Source organism: Halichoerus grypus, chromosome 3 (genome assembly GCF_964656455.1).
Source record: "Halichoerus grypus chromosome 3, mHalGry1.hap1.1, whole genome shotgun sequence".
Lineage (NCBI taxonomy): Eukaryota > Metazoa > Chordata > Mammalia > Carnivora > Phocidae > Halichoerus > Halichoerus grypus.
This window is the reverse complement of record NC_135714.1, coordinates 168,847,184-168,860,007: the sequence shown is the minus strand read 5'-3', so window position 1 is coordinate 168,860,007 and position 12,824 is coordinate 168,847,184. Positions and strand designations below refer to the sequence as shown.

Here is a 12,824-nt window from a genome sequence, read left to right as displayed (position 1 = left end):
ACAGAGAGGATCTGGCACTTGCCCAGATTTTCATCTGGAGCAAGGGAAGGCCACCTCCCACTGATGGATTTTTAAAGGGGCAGAGGGAGTTTTGTTGTGATCCCATTCTATAGTTGTGCTTGTTCAATGTACTAGTTGCTCAGGCAGTCAACGTTTGAATGAAGGAGTGGGTAAGGGCTAATTTACTGGGTCCGGCTAGGTGAAAAGAGGATGGGCCAAGCTGACTTCATCTTTTTCATGTCTCGAAATCAAAGTAAAACCTCAGAACACTGCCACCATAGGAGTGTATCCTGTTCAATGATCTGCTGGTGGGAGGTGCAAACCTGCTTTTTGTTCATTTCATCCTCTGTCCTCTATGTATTTCTCATTTAGTATCATTTCCACAAGCTGTAACACGTACAATTTTGACTTTAAATCCCTTGAATTGTCTTCTTGCTTTCTAAATATGATTTTTAGGACCATGGCAGTTTTCTAGAGAAAGTACTCAACTTTATCTTTATCTCATTTCAAGTTGCTTATCTTAACCTGGATAGAATGAAACATAGTGTCATTTGTCATTTATGCATGTCCATGAAAAACTCTAGTGTGGAATTGTCATAAGTGACCTCAAATAATAAAACGTTAGGTTGTGTAAACATTTAAGAGTCCTTATGAAATGTCGTTTTTAGCATTTGCTACCTAGTTTTCTTCCTTTGCTTAGGAAGTGTGCCTTGCAGCTTTGGCAACTTGAGATTATCCACCCAAAGGGTAAAATTATTTATTTGTAGTTGGATAAATACAATTAATATTACCTGTTGAAATAATGTATTTGCTGAATTAAAACTTGTTCTTTGTGAGTAATATGTACACATAAGTGATTCTTTTCCTGGCCAAAGAAGCCTTTGTCCTTTTGATGTTTGGGCCTTAATCATCAGTAAGGCTATCTCCCAGAAGGGACTTTTGAATCATTTTTCCTTTTTTTTTTTTTTCCTTTTTCTTTCTTGACTTCCTGTGTTAACCTGTTCTGAAAATTACTGTGATTCTTCTCTTAGAATCAGTGGTAAGCCTAAAATGCTATTCTTCTTTCACTGCATCATATCTATGAAGAATGACAAGAAAGGAGAAAATTAATGGCATGAATTTTAAAGTTTTTATCTCTTTCATCAGGGAAGATAAAATTTTATAGATAGGTAAACATTTAGGTCTTCTGGGAAGCAGCTCTACAATTCAATGACGGTGGGGAGACGGAGCTCTAAAAAAACATGTGAAAATATTATTATTTTAAGGGGAAGTATTTATATTTTTGTTGTTGCTGCTGTTTTTCCAGTTGACAGGCAGATTTTACTATTTCAGTTTGAAGAAAACACTTGATGGTAGATGATTTTAACTAGCCATTTAAAATACGAAATTATAGTGTGACATATGATAACTGTGTTCCCATTCATGAGGGAAGTCGACTAAAGGGAAAAAATAATGTAATGACTTGTTTGTTGGTGAAAATGAGGCAGGCAGTTTTAATCTAAATATTTTGAAATGAATCCAAGTTATCCAGGTCCCGCAGAAAACTTACAATATTTTCATCCAAGATATTCAGGTATCTCATAAATTAGCTTTTCAGGCCGCCATTGTCTGGTAGCAAAAAGAGCAAAGGTTTTATTCCTATTTTGCTGATGGACTGTAGGTTTGCTTTAAAGCTCTCTAAAAAGTCAGTGGCTAAAATAGTTGAAGCCATTTTCCATGGGCTTTGGCTGTGAAAGCTGAAGGTAATGCCTTTCTCTGTGGCTTTTCAATAGGATTTTTTCAAATAGTGGTAATTTCCATCTGGAGGTACTTAAACACCTTCATCCTGTTTTAATCATTAACTTAAAATATGTTTATTATTATTTTTTGCATATATATTGAATTTTACTCACAGGGTCAGTATTAAAATTTACTGGAACATTGGAAATATTTTCTATCTGGGAAAGAGAGGGGTTAATCAACAGTCAGAAGCACAGTTTGGTGAGAAACCCAACTACTTCTATAAAATGAGAACATGCCTAAGTGTTCAGTCCTTGTAGTAGTGCAAATGTCATATTGCCACAGGAGTCTGTGAAGAGAGGTGGCAGCTGACAGTGACTTCCCCTGGTTATGATTTCTGATTGCTCTCAGTAGCCTTTTGTACTTGCGCCGTGTAGACAGACACCAGACTTACATCAGTAATAATTCTCAGGTGCTTCTCACGCTAGACTTCCATGACTCCCCGAATAACAGATCTTTCACTAGGGCCTGGCTCATATAAGACAGAGGGTTTAGCAGATGAGGGTCTTATGCATATCGAATGTAGAGCTTCTAGATTCAGAGACATCTCTGTACTGGTCTTACTAAATTATTGGAACCCCCAGGGATAGTGTGAGCTACTGCCTTAAACCCTGCCATGAAGTTGGAAGTACTACTCATTTCTGTGCCTGTCCTCATTACCTCTTGCTCTCTGTTTATGTCTAGATTTTGATTAGGGCTCCTTTTAGATGTTAATGAGGAACAGACTGTTGAGACAGTTAGAACAGCTTATTTATCTGTGTAGGGGAGATAAGTGCTAGTCCTTATTTGATTGGCCGGTATCTTTTCAAGTGTTCAAACATTCAAATTATAGCCAACAGCAATGATACGCTTAGAGAAAATTGGCTTCCCTTAATTAAAATGATTAAAACAAATATTCAACATTGAAAAACAGCCAACTTTTTTTTCTTGTTTACCTTTTTAATAAGGTATAATTTATATAAACGCATTATACAAAGTACACAAATCTTACGTGTAGAGCTCAGTGAAGTTTTACATATGAATATATCCAGTAATCAGTACCCAGATCAAGAATTAGGCATATCTAGCCCCCCAAATGTCTCCCTATCTACCCCTCATTCACAGTCAATACTCTCTCCCCACAAAATAACCACTAGTCTGACCTCTAATCTAATCCAACATCTTGGATTAGTTTTGCCTGGTTTTGAACTTCACATAAATGGCATTATAAGATGTTGTGTCTGGGAGATTGATTATATGTCGCTGTGTATAGCAGTGGTTTGTTCTTTGTTGTATAAAATTCTATTATATGACTATACCACAATTTATCGATTCTGCTGTTGATGGACAATTTGTGTTTTCTAATTTTTGGTTATTATGAACAAAGCTTCTCTATGAATAAATATCCTTGTATGTGTTTTCTGGTGGATATCTGTTCTTGAATTATTGGGCCATAGAGTAGGCCTATGTTTATCTTTAGAGTACACTCATCAACAGTTTTCCAAGTTGGTTGTGTCAATTTAGACTCCCACCAGCAATGTATGCCAGTTCCAGTTGCTTCACATCTTTGCCAACACTTGGTATTGTCAGCAACCCACTTAAAAAAAAAAATGCTAGCTCTACTTTAAAAATGATTATATCCCCAAGAACTCAGTTACTTGTCTTTAAATGAATTTTTAATTCACCAAGTGATATTACTGAGTGCCTACTGGGTTCATAGTGCTTTATTGTGCTGTGGGGTCTGTAAGAGAATTAAACATAACCCCTGCTTTTATGGGTTTACCATATCCCCCTAGGGTGCTATGGAGAACAGGCCATCAGCAGTGTAAGTCAGGGTATGATAAAGTGCCATCATCAGTAGTTTCTTCAACAAGTCTTGATAGCAGAACTGTGTCCTCAGCTAAATTTTCAGATGAATTTGCTTTTTCTAGTGTCTTTTCACTTTTCCTGTAGCACTGCAATGTCATTAGCTTTGTACTTTCCAGGATACCTCACTGGCCAACCCATCTGGCTAATGGTAGCATTATGTACTCTGGATCTGTCTCCCTCAAAGTACTGTGCCTTCCTCCTCTGTGTTGTCAGAACTGATTCCCCCAAATCTTGCTTGTGAGTCAGGTAAGTTAAGTTTGGTGTTAAAATTGGATGGTGGCTCCTTTATGTTACCTCCTCTAAGAAGTGTTTTCCTTTTGAAAATGGATTCCAGGTGACATAGTGTCTTAGCTCAAAGGAGTTAACCACTGATGCTTGGGCTTTTGATGTTTTCAGGCTAATGGAAACTTTTGAGACGTGTACTTTAGAAATTTCACATTAAGGGAAGCTGTCCATTCCATCTACATTTAAAGATAGCTCTAACGGGGAATGACTAAAAAAGAAGGCAGAAATTCTAAATAATTCCCATGCAAGGATGAATTGACCCTGGTATATATCCATTGGTTTGGACCACTTATTCTAAATGGATTGGCTGAGTAAAATCTCAGATGTGTTGAAGTTTTATAAATATCCATGAAATGCCACTTTAGATTTTATATTCTAACAACTTTTCTATACACTCATTATAACATTAAAGGACTTAATGTCTTTGTTTTTCACAATTATTATAGTACTTAGTGTGGAAATTCAAATGTCTCATCAGTGTTTGGTTAAGACATGGGATAATGACAAGAATTCCAGTCTGCCACCAGAACCTACATTGCCCCTCTCTGATCAGAATTCTTATATGACATATCAAGATAGCACTAGATTTCAAAAAGCATTTTTTGTGGGTGCCTGGGTGGCTTAGTCAGTTAAGTGTCATACTCTTGATTTTGGCTCAGGTCATGATCTCAGAGTCGTGAGGTCGAGCCCCACAGAGCCTGCTTAAGATTCTCTCTCTCCCTCCGTCCTCCCTGCCCCCAACCCTGCTCACGTGCATGCTCTCCTTCTCTCTCAAAAAAACAAAAACAAAAAACCACCCCCCCAAAAAAACCCCAAAAGCACTGTTTGGATGAGAAGATAAGGTGATAATTATATTCAGTTTATTTTTCTTTCATTTGTTGAGACTAAAACCTATCTCTGCACCTGAGTTATTTTAGAAAACTCAGTCTTGTTGTGTAATTTTCCTTGTTACTGGTTTTGCACATCTTTTGTTAAATCCATTTCTAGATACTTTTGTATTTTAGATAATATAGTCAGTGGTATCTTTTTTTAATATTTCATTTTCTGTTTGTGTTGGTATGTTGAAGTACAGTTGATTTTTCCATATTGAATTTTGTATCTAGCAACCTTGTTAAACTTTCCTATTTATTTTAATATTTTATCTGTGTTTTCTTCAGGCCTTTTTACAGATATAATCACATATCAGTAAATAATGACAATTTTATTTCTTCTTTGCCATTCCTTATAATTTTTCCTTTTTTTTTTTTTTGGTTCTACTGTATAGGCTTGGATCTTGAGTACAGTGTTAAAGGAAGTGGTCATGGGCATCCTTATCTTATTCCTGATTCCAAAGGGAAAACTTCTAACATTTCACTAGAAAGTATGATGCCTGGGTAGGGATTTTATAAATACCAAGATTAAGGAAGTTGCCTCCTATTCCGGTTGTTAAAAGTTTTTATCCTGATTGATGATGAATTTTATCACACACTTTCTCTGTCTGTCGCACTGTCTTTTTAATGGGAAGATGGCAGTACTGACCCATGCTCATTAAGGCATGATCTTTTAGATTGTTTGATATTACCTGGGATGGATTACAGGCAGATCTTTCACTCCTTGTCTTGACTGATCGATGCTGGAAGAATTGATGTTTATTTACAGTCCCCTAAGGCTTCCTTTTTGTGCTGGTGGAAATCTGGTTCTGAGCAAGGAAGGGCTGGCTCCTTATCATCACAGTATACTTTGGGTTTTTGATTGTAATTTTTTTCCTACATCAAGCTGAGGCTGGAGACTTTTCAGTTGCAACAATCTGTAGTCCAACCCCATATTTCACATTAGCCTTAAACACCTTTAATTTTATTTCTTATTTATTTTATAGCCTTAAACACCAAATGTTTACATGTCATCAGAGAGAACTCACCCCTGTTCCTTGAAGAAGAACAGAGTATGGGTGAATTGAAAATATCGTTCTCACCCTTCTGTGGGCAGCGCATTGCCGTGCAAAGGGCTCTGAGCCAGAATGGAGATGCCTGAGGTCTGACTGGCTCTCATGCCAAGGGCCTCACCCTTGCAATCCTTCGTGTTCCCTTTATTAGAAGGAAGGTTGCCTTCAAAGGGCTATTTTTGCTCTAAGACTATAGATCTTTGAATGGTAGTCCATTATCATCCTTTTCCGCATTATCCCTACAAGAATCCCTGTAAGAATTTTCATCTTACCTTTTCAGATGGGAAACTGCCTTACGGAAACACCGGGTTGAGTAGCTTTAAATCCTAATGAGAATGGAGAACTGTGATGTAGATCTGTCTTGCAAAAGGGAAATTGAGTATATTTCAATTATATTTATTTAAAATGTGAATGTTAAAGAAATGTATTTACCTTGAAACAAAAACTTGTTTTTGATAGAGGTCAAATTTCTCGTGCCATGCTCTCATAATGTCTAGCAGATATTAATTATCAGTAAAGCATATGTTAGTTTCCTGTGGCTGTTGTAACAAATGACCATAGACCAGAAGACTTAAAAAACTGTAGAAATTTATTCTCTCACAGTTCTGGAGGCCAGAAGTCTAAAATCAAGGTGTCAGCAGGGCTGTGCTCCCTCTGAAGGAGAATCCTAGAGAAGGCTCCAGGCAGAATCCATTTCTTGCCTCTTGTAGCTTCTGGAAGTTCCAGGCATTCATTGGCTTTTGCCCACATCACTCCAGTCTCTGCCTCCTTGATCACATTGCCTTCTCCTCTTCTGTGTCAGCATTTACTCTGCCTCTCTCTTGAAGGATACATGGGATTGCATTTAGGGCCCACCCAGATAATCCAGGATAAGCTCTTCCTTGGGAGATCATTAACTTCACATCTTTTGCCACAGAAGGTAATATTCACTCTTTGGGCATATAAAGTAGTGTTCACAGGTCTAAGGGGTTAGGATGTGGACGCATCTTTTTGGAGATCGTCATTCAGCTCATTAAAAAGCAGAATGATTATTTTTTTTGATAATGATTATTTTCTCCCTATAACTAGAAATGGGCACTTAAAGAAAGACTAGATCAGCCTTATATTTCTTTAATGTATGAATAGAGGTGCCTCTGCTTTTAGTATCCAAAAAGTGGAGCTAGAGGAAATATTTTAGTATCTTTTGGACTTCCTGTTTATTTTCACTGAAACTGATTATTAGAGAACCTTGAGTTTAAAAGATATCTCTAACAACCTATTTATATGAATGAATGTCATAAATATAGGTTAAAAGATTGAATTTAAAAATTTGACATGATGTCGAAGAATGTAGTAGTCATAGTCTAGCAAGTAAGCAGTCATGCTACATTACCTAGACAGGTGACAGTTTATATCAGAGGAGGGTGAAAGGATGCTTTATTTTAAATTTAGTCATTCTGAGAGTCAGATAGACCGTTCATCTTGTTGTATGATGTTTATGAATTTTAGAACTGTTCTTAAAGTTGGATTTTAGTCTTTAGAGCAACTTTAATTTATCCTCTATGTATAGGATAGGGAAAGTATATTTATAGTAAGGATGACCATAACCTTTCAAGTTGAGCCACATTTGTAATGTAATGGTTATTTTTAGTTCCTGAAATGGAATGGATTCACTGAGGTCCTTCTGCGTGCAAAGCACAGCTCAGCATGATGGATGGAGGTGACCTGGATATGTTCCCTTGCTTATCACTCATTTATTCCACAAATATTTACTGAATGTCTGCTGTGTGCCAGGCACTGTTCTAGGAGCTTGGGAATCTGTGATGAACAGCACAGATAAGGATTTTACTTCCATGGAGTTTATGTTCTAGTGGGGAGAACAGACAATAAACAAGAGAGATGTTGGAGAATATGAGTGCCAAGCAGAGAATTAAAATAAGATATGCTACGTAAAGACCAGTGGTTTCTCTTGATTGGGTGATCCGAGAAGGCTTCTTTAAGAAATGGATATTTAAGATGAATTCGGATAGGTGATGAAGGAGTGAGATTTATGGGGTGGGCTAGATAGGGTGCAGAAACACAGGGCAGTAGAAACACCTCTTGCAAAGGCCCCCAGGAAAGAATGGGTTCAATATCTTTGAGGAACAAAAAAACAAAGCACAGTGGGTGAGGGGTCTATGGGAGGGAGATGAGGTTGGAAGGAGTTAGGGTCAGTCACCTAGTTATGTGGTCTTAGCCCCAGGGTTCATGTTCGAAATGTCTGCAGGAACTTAAAAACTTACCTGGATCTCACTCCAGCCAAATCAAATTGGCGTCTCTTTTGTTGCTGTTGTTTTGTTTTATTTTGTTCCCAAGGGAATTGTAATCTATTATGCAGCCAACACGGTACTTCAGGCTTTTGAAAAGGTAAGGAATTTTATCTTAAAATCAATGGAATATCAGTGGAGTCCTTTAACAAAGGGAATGATATGCTTGGCTTTTATGTTTTTAAAAGTCTCACTGCTTCTTTTGTGGCAAACGGGTTAGAAAAGCAGGGCACAAAAGAAAGGGGGTCCTCAGGAGGCTGTGGCCTGACCCTGGGGCTCAGCTGGGCCACATTCTGGAGATGGTGCTGACAGGGCTGTGGAGGGATTGCGTAAGGCCGGGAGAGAAAGCAAGCATCACACAGGATTCCTAGCGTTTTGGTCTGAGCAACCAGGTGGATGGTAGCTCCATATACTGAGATGGGGAAGCTCAAGCTTGGGGAGGAAAATTAAGAGTTTGGCAGTAGAAGTGCTAAGTGAAATAAATGCTTCAAGTGAAGTTTAAGTGTAGGCTTGTAGGTGCGCCGAACCCAGAAGGGTCACATCAGGACGGGAAGTTGTCAGCAGAAGCAGAATCATTGGAAGGAGCAGGTATAGGGTGAGTGGAGCTTCCGAGACACACCTCCAGGCTTCAGAAGTGGCCGTGGTGTGCAGCCCAGGTGGGAGGGTGGGGAGGGCAGTGTGGTAGGAGTCCTGGGTATGGGGAGCAGTGTGGCTGGGGAAGAGGCTGAGAAGGTAGGTTGGGGACCTTTGAGTGTTGGGCAGGATGGCTCAAGTCTCTAGGAGCCACTGGAAGTCAGTGAATATGTGTGAGGTGTGGAGGGGTCTGGGCCGACTTGTGGGGTTAGGAGGCTTGGTCCAGGGACCCTGAAGCTTGGATTAAAGGAACGAGTGGAGGGGTAGGGAGGGCACGGGAGGCTGCCGTGCTAGGTCACAGTAGAGGCCACAAATGAGGGTCTGAAGTAGGGCAGTGGCTATGGGAATGGCAGAGAGCAGGTAGATTTAAGGGAGAGCCTGGTGATGACTGGCCTGGACACCTGGGACGGTGCATGGCGAGGCTGGGCTTTCAGAGAGCCAGAGCAGAGATGACTCCAGGCCTTCTATGGCTTGCCAGTTGCCTCCATATGCTGCAAATGATTTTGTTTCTTGTGCTTCTCGGTCATTACTATTCTGTGGAAAAGTGCAATTCAGAATATTTTGTGTGTGTGTGTGTGTGAGCCTAAATAATTTGTATGAAATGAGCAAGGCAACCTAATTAGAGAACATACTTCAGATGACCATGAATGGCCTTTTCAAAGTTGCAGATTGAATGAACCATGTTAGAGGCCGAGCTCCACTGGGGTCCCAGCATGGGATTGGGCTGTGGGAGGACCGCAGTGCTCAGGGAGTGGTCGCAGCCACGCTCCTCCCTGACAGCTCTGGTTTGTCGGGCGAGACCTCAGCACAGGCCTGGAGTGAGCTCCAGCAAGAGGGGCAAGAGGGGCTCCGGAGGGCAGAGGCCTTGGAGGAGGATGAAGGGAGGGTGAAGATACTCTATAGGGATCAGGAGTGAGAAGTGTGGAAATTAGGGGGCTTTGTGCTGGAGTAGCAACCCCTCCCCACCCCACTGGGCTCAGGCCCTCCTTCACATCCCTGCCCCCTTGGCCCCTGCTGGTTTCTCTTCTCCCTGCGGTCATCTGGTGCCTGCGTGGGCCTTCCTCACCCTGTTGGCTCACTGAAAGCAGAAGTAGCTCCACAGTGTGCTCTTTTTGCTCATGACCTTGTGATAGTTTCTACTAACAAGGCAAATGGGGTCGAGTCCTTCTCGTTTGTGCTCCCTGCCCCCTCCCTGACTCTTCTGTTTGCCGTTGTAAAGGAAGAGGAGGCTTGCACATATATCCTGATCGTTGAACCCCAGCACAGTGGAGTGACGTGAACTTCAGCAGCACTTGGCCTGGATTCTTACACGGGCTCTGTGATACAGTGGAGGGAGCCCAGTGGGGCTAAGAAGAGGGACTAATAGAGTATTCTCTTCCACTCTTATCTTCAGTCTGATTCTTCTCATTCTCCAGTCTGTGCTTGTTTATGATAACGAAACATTTATCCATTATATCCCCAAACCAAGCTCTGAAATTTATATATTTATTTTCAGTCATTTTTATTATAAAATACAACAGATGTGCAAAAAAAGTCCATAGGCCCCAATAGTATAGGTTAATGAATAATTAGAAAAGCGACATCTGTGGATTGCCAGCCTACCTGAAGCCTCCGTGGTCGCTTCCGGATCACATCTCTTCCTCTTCCCACAGGTAACCACTCTTCTCGTTCTTATAGTTTTCTTGCTTTAAAAAACAATCTCACCTCTCTACATATTATCATTTGGTTTTGCTTGGTTTCGAATCCTATGTAGATGGAGTCAGATTGTACATCTTCTTTTGTGTCTTGCTTCTTTGTTCCACTTTAGGTTTCCAAGATGTATTTATTTTGTTGTGTCTCGCTATAGTTTGTTAAATTGTGCTGCCATATAGTATTTCATCGAATGGTGATAGGACGTTGTGTTTATTCACTTCTTAAGGTTGTTAACAGTTTGGGGACTACAAAGACGCAGGTGTGAACATTCTTATGCCTGCATCCCAGTGCATGCTAGCATGACTTTCTCGTTCAGCCTAAGAAGGGGACGTGCTGGCTCGTGGGATATGCTTCTCTTTACCTCCGCTGTGTTCAAGAATTTTCTTATGTTCTTGTCAACCCTTAATATTGTCATACCTTTTTTTTTTTTTCCTAAACAAGGGTGTGTATTCTTATCTCTTTGTGGTTTTACTTGGCTTTTCTCTGTTTACTAGTTAGGTTGGTCATTTTTCATATATTTATGGCCGTACGGATTTCCTCTTTTATGAAGTGGACCATTTTTGTGCTGTGTTGTCTACCACCTTTGAATTGTTTGCTGAGTTTCTTACACATTCTGGATCTAGTCTTCTGTAGTTATACATATAGCTAATCTCTTCTCTCACTTTGTGGCTTGTCTAACTCTCCTATGGTGTTTCTTGATAAATAGAAAATTAAAATTTTAGTATAGTCAAATTTATGAATCATTTCCTTCAGGGCTTGTGCTTTTTGTACTTTGTTTAAGGTATCCTTCCCTATCCCAAGGTCATGAAGATACTTTCTTTCTTTCTCCTTTTTGCCTTTTGACCCCTTTCATCTATTACTCTCACCCCCTCCCCCCACCTCTGGCAGCTACCAATTTCTTCTCAGTCACTGTGAGCTTGGTTTTTGTTTTTTTGTTTTATGTTTATATATCAGAATGTTTTCATCCATTCATCTCTTGATGAATACTTAGGTTGTTTCCATATCTTGGCTATTACGAACATTGCTATAGTGAACATGGGAGTCCATATATCTTTTTGAGTTAGTAGTTTTTTTTTTTTTTTTTCAGATAAATAGCCACAAATAGAATTGCTGGATCATGTGGTAGTTCTATTTTTAATACTTTGAGGAACCTCTGTACTGTTTTCCATAGTGGCTGTACTAATTTACATTCCCACCAACAGTGCACAAGGGTTCCCTTTTCTCCACATGCTCACTTGTTATTTCTTTCTTTCTTTTTTTCTTTCTTTCTTTTTTTTCTTTCTTTCTTTTTTAGCCATTCTGACAGGTGTAAGGTGATACCTCATTGTGGTTTTGATTTGCGCTTCCCTGATGGTTAATGATGCTGAGCATTTTTTCATGTGCTTGTTAACTCTCTGTGTCTTCTTTTTGGGAAATGTCTATTTAAGTCTTTGACCTTTGTAAAATTGGATTGTTTGGGTGTTTTTTGTTTGTTTGTTTTTTTTGCTATTGAGTTGTAAGATCCTCTCTATGATTTGGATGTTAGCTCCATATCAGGTATATGATTTGCAAGTATTTTCTCCCATTCAGTAGGTTGCCTTTTCATTTTGTTTATGGTTTTCTTTGCTGTGCAGAAGCTTTTTAGTATGATATAGTCCCACTTAATTTATTTTTGCTTTTATTGTTTTTGCTTTTAGTGTCAGATTTAAAAAATCATTTCTAAGAACTGTGTCTGGGAGCTTACCACCTATGTTTTCTTCTAGGAGTTCTATGGTTTTAGGTCTTACATTCAAGTTTTTAATCCATTTTGAGTTAATGTTTATGTGTGATGTAAAGTAGGGATCCAGTTTCATTCTTTCACATATGGCTGTCCAGTCTTCCCAACACCATTTGTTGAAGAGGCTGTCCTTTCCCCACTGTGTGTTCTTGGCTTTTTTTTCATAAATTAATTGACCATATGTGTGTAGGTTTATTTCTGAGCTCTCTATTCTGTTCCATTGATCTCTGTGTCTGTTTATCATGCCAATACCGTACTGTTCTGATTACTGTAGCTTTGTAATGTAGTTTGAAATCAAGGAATGAGGGTATTTTCTATATTGAATCCTATATTTAATGTATTTTCTATATTAAATTTAATAAATCAATTTAATATATTTTCTATATTAAATCATTTTCTGTATTAAACTGATTAGCCTTTCATAGTTAGGTCTGAAATTCACCTGAAATTACTTTATGTGTGTGGTGTGAGATAAAGATCAAAATTAATTTCTTCTGTATGGATATACATTCATCCCAGCTTCATTTATTGAAAAGACTATTATTTCTACCTTTGTGAGGCGTCACACATCCTTCTGAGTGTGAGTCAGTTTCTGAGCACTCTAGTATATTCTGTTGGTCTATTC

General features: G+C 39.2%; 1 protein-coding gene across 6 annotated transcripts in view; it reads left to right on the top strand.

Moving 5' to 3' along the window:
* The window catches only part of CSGALNACT1 (chondroitin sulfate N-acetylgalactosaminyltransferase 1), a 329,368-nt gene that overhangs the window by 171,307 nt on the left and 145,237 nt on the right, over positions 1–12,824 (top strand). The window contains exon 1 of one of the 6 annotated variants that reach the window (XM_078069563.1): positions 10,279–10,403. The exons of the other annotated variants lie outside the window; for them this stretch is intronic. The gene's annotated coding sequence lies outside the window, so the exon portion shown is untranslated. Of the gene's footprint in view, positions 1–10,278; positions 10,404–12,824 lie in introns of those variants that run through there. 6 annotated transcript variants of the gene reach the window in all.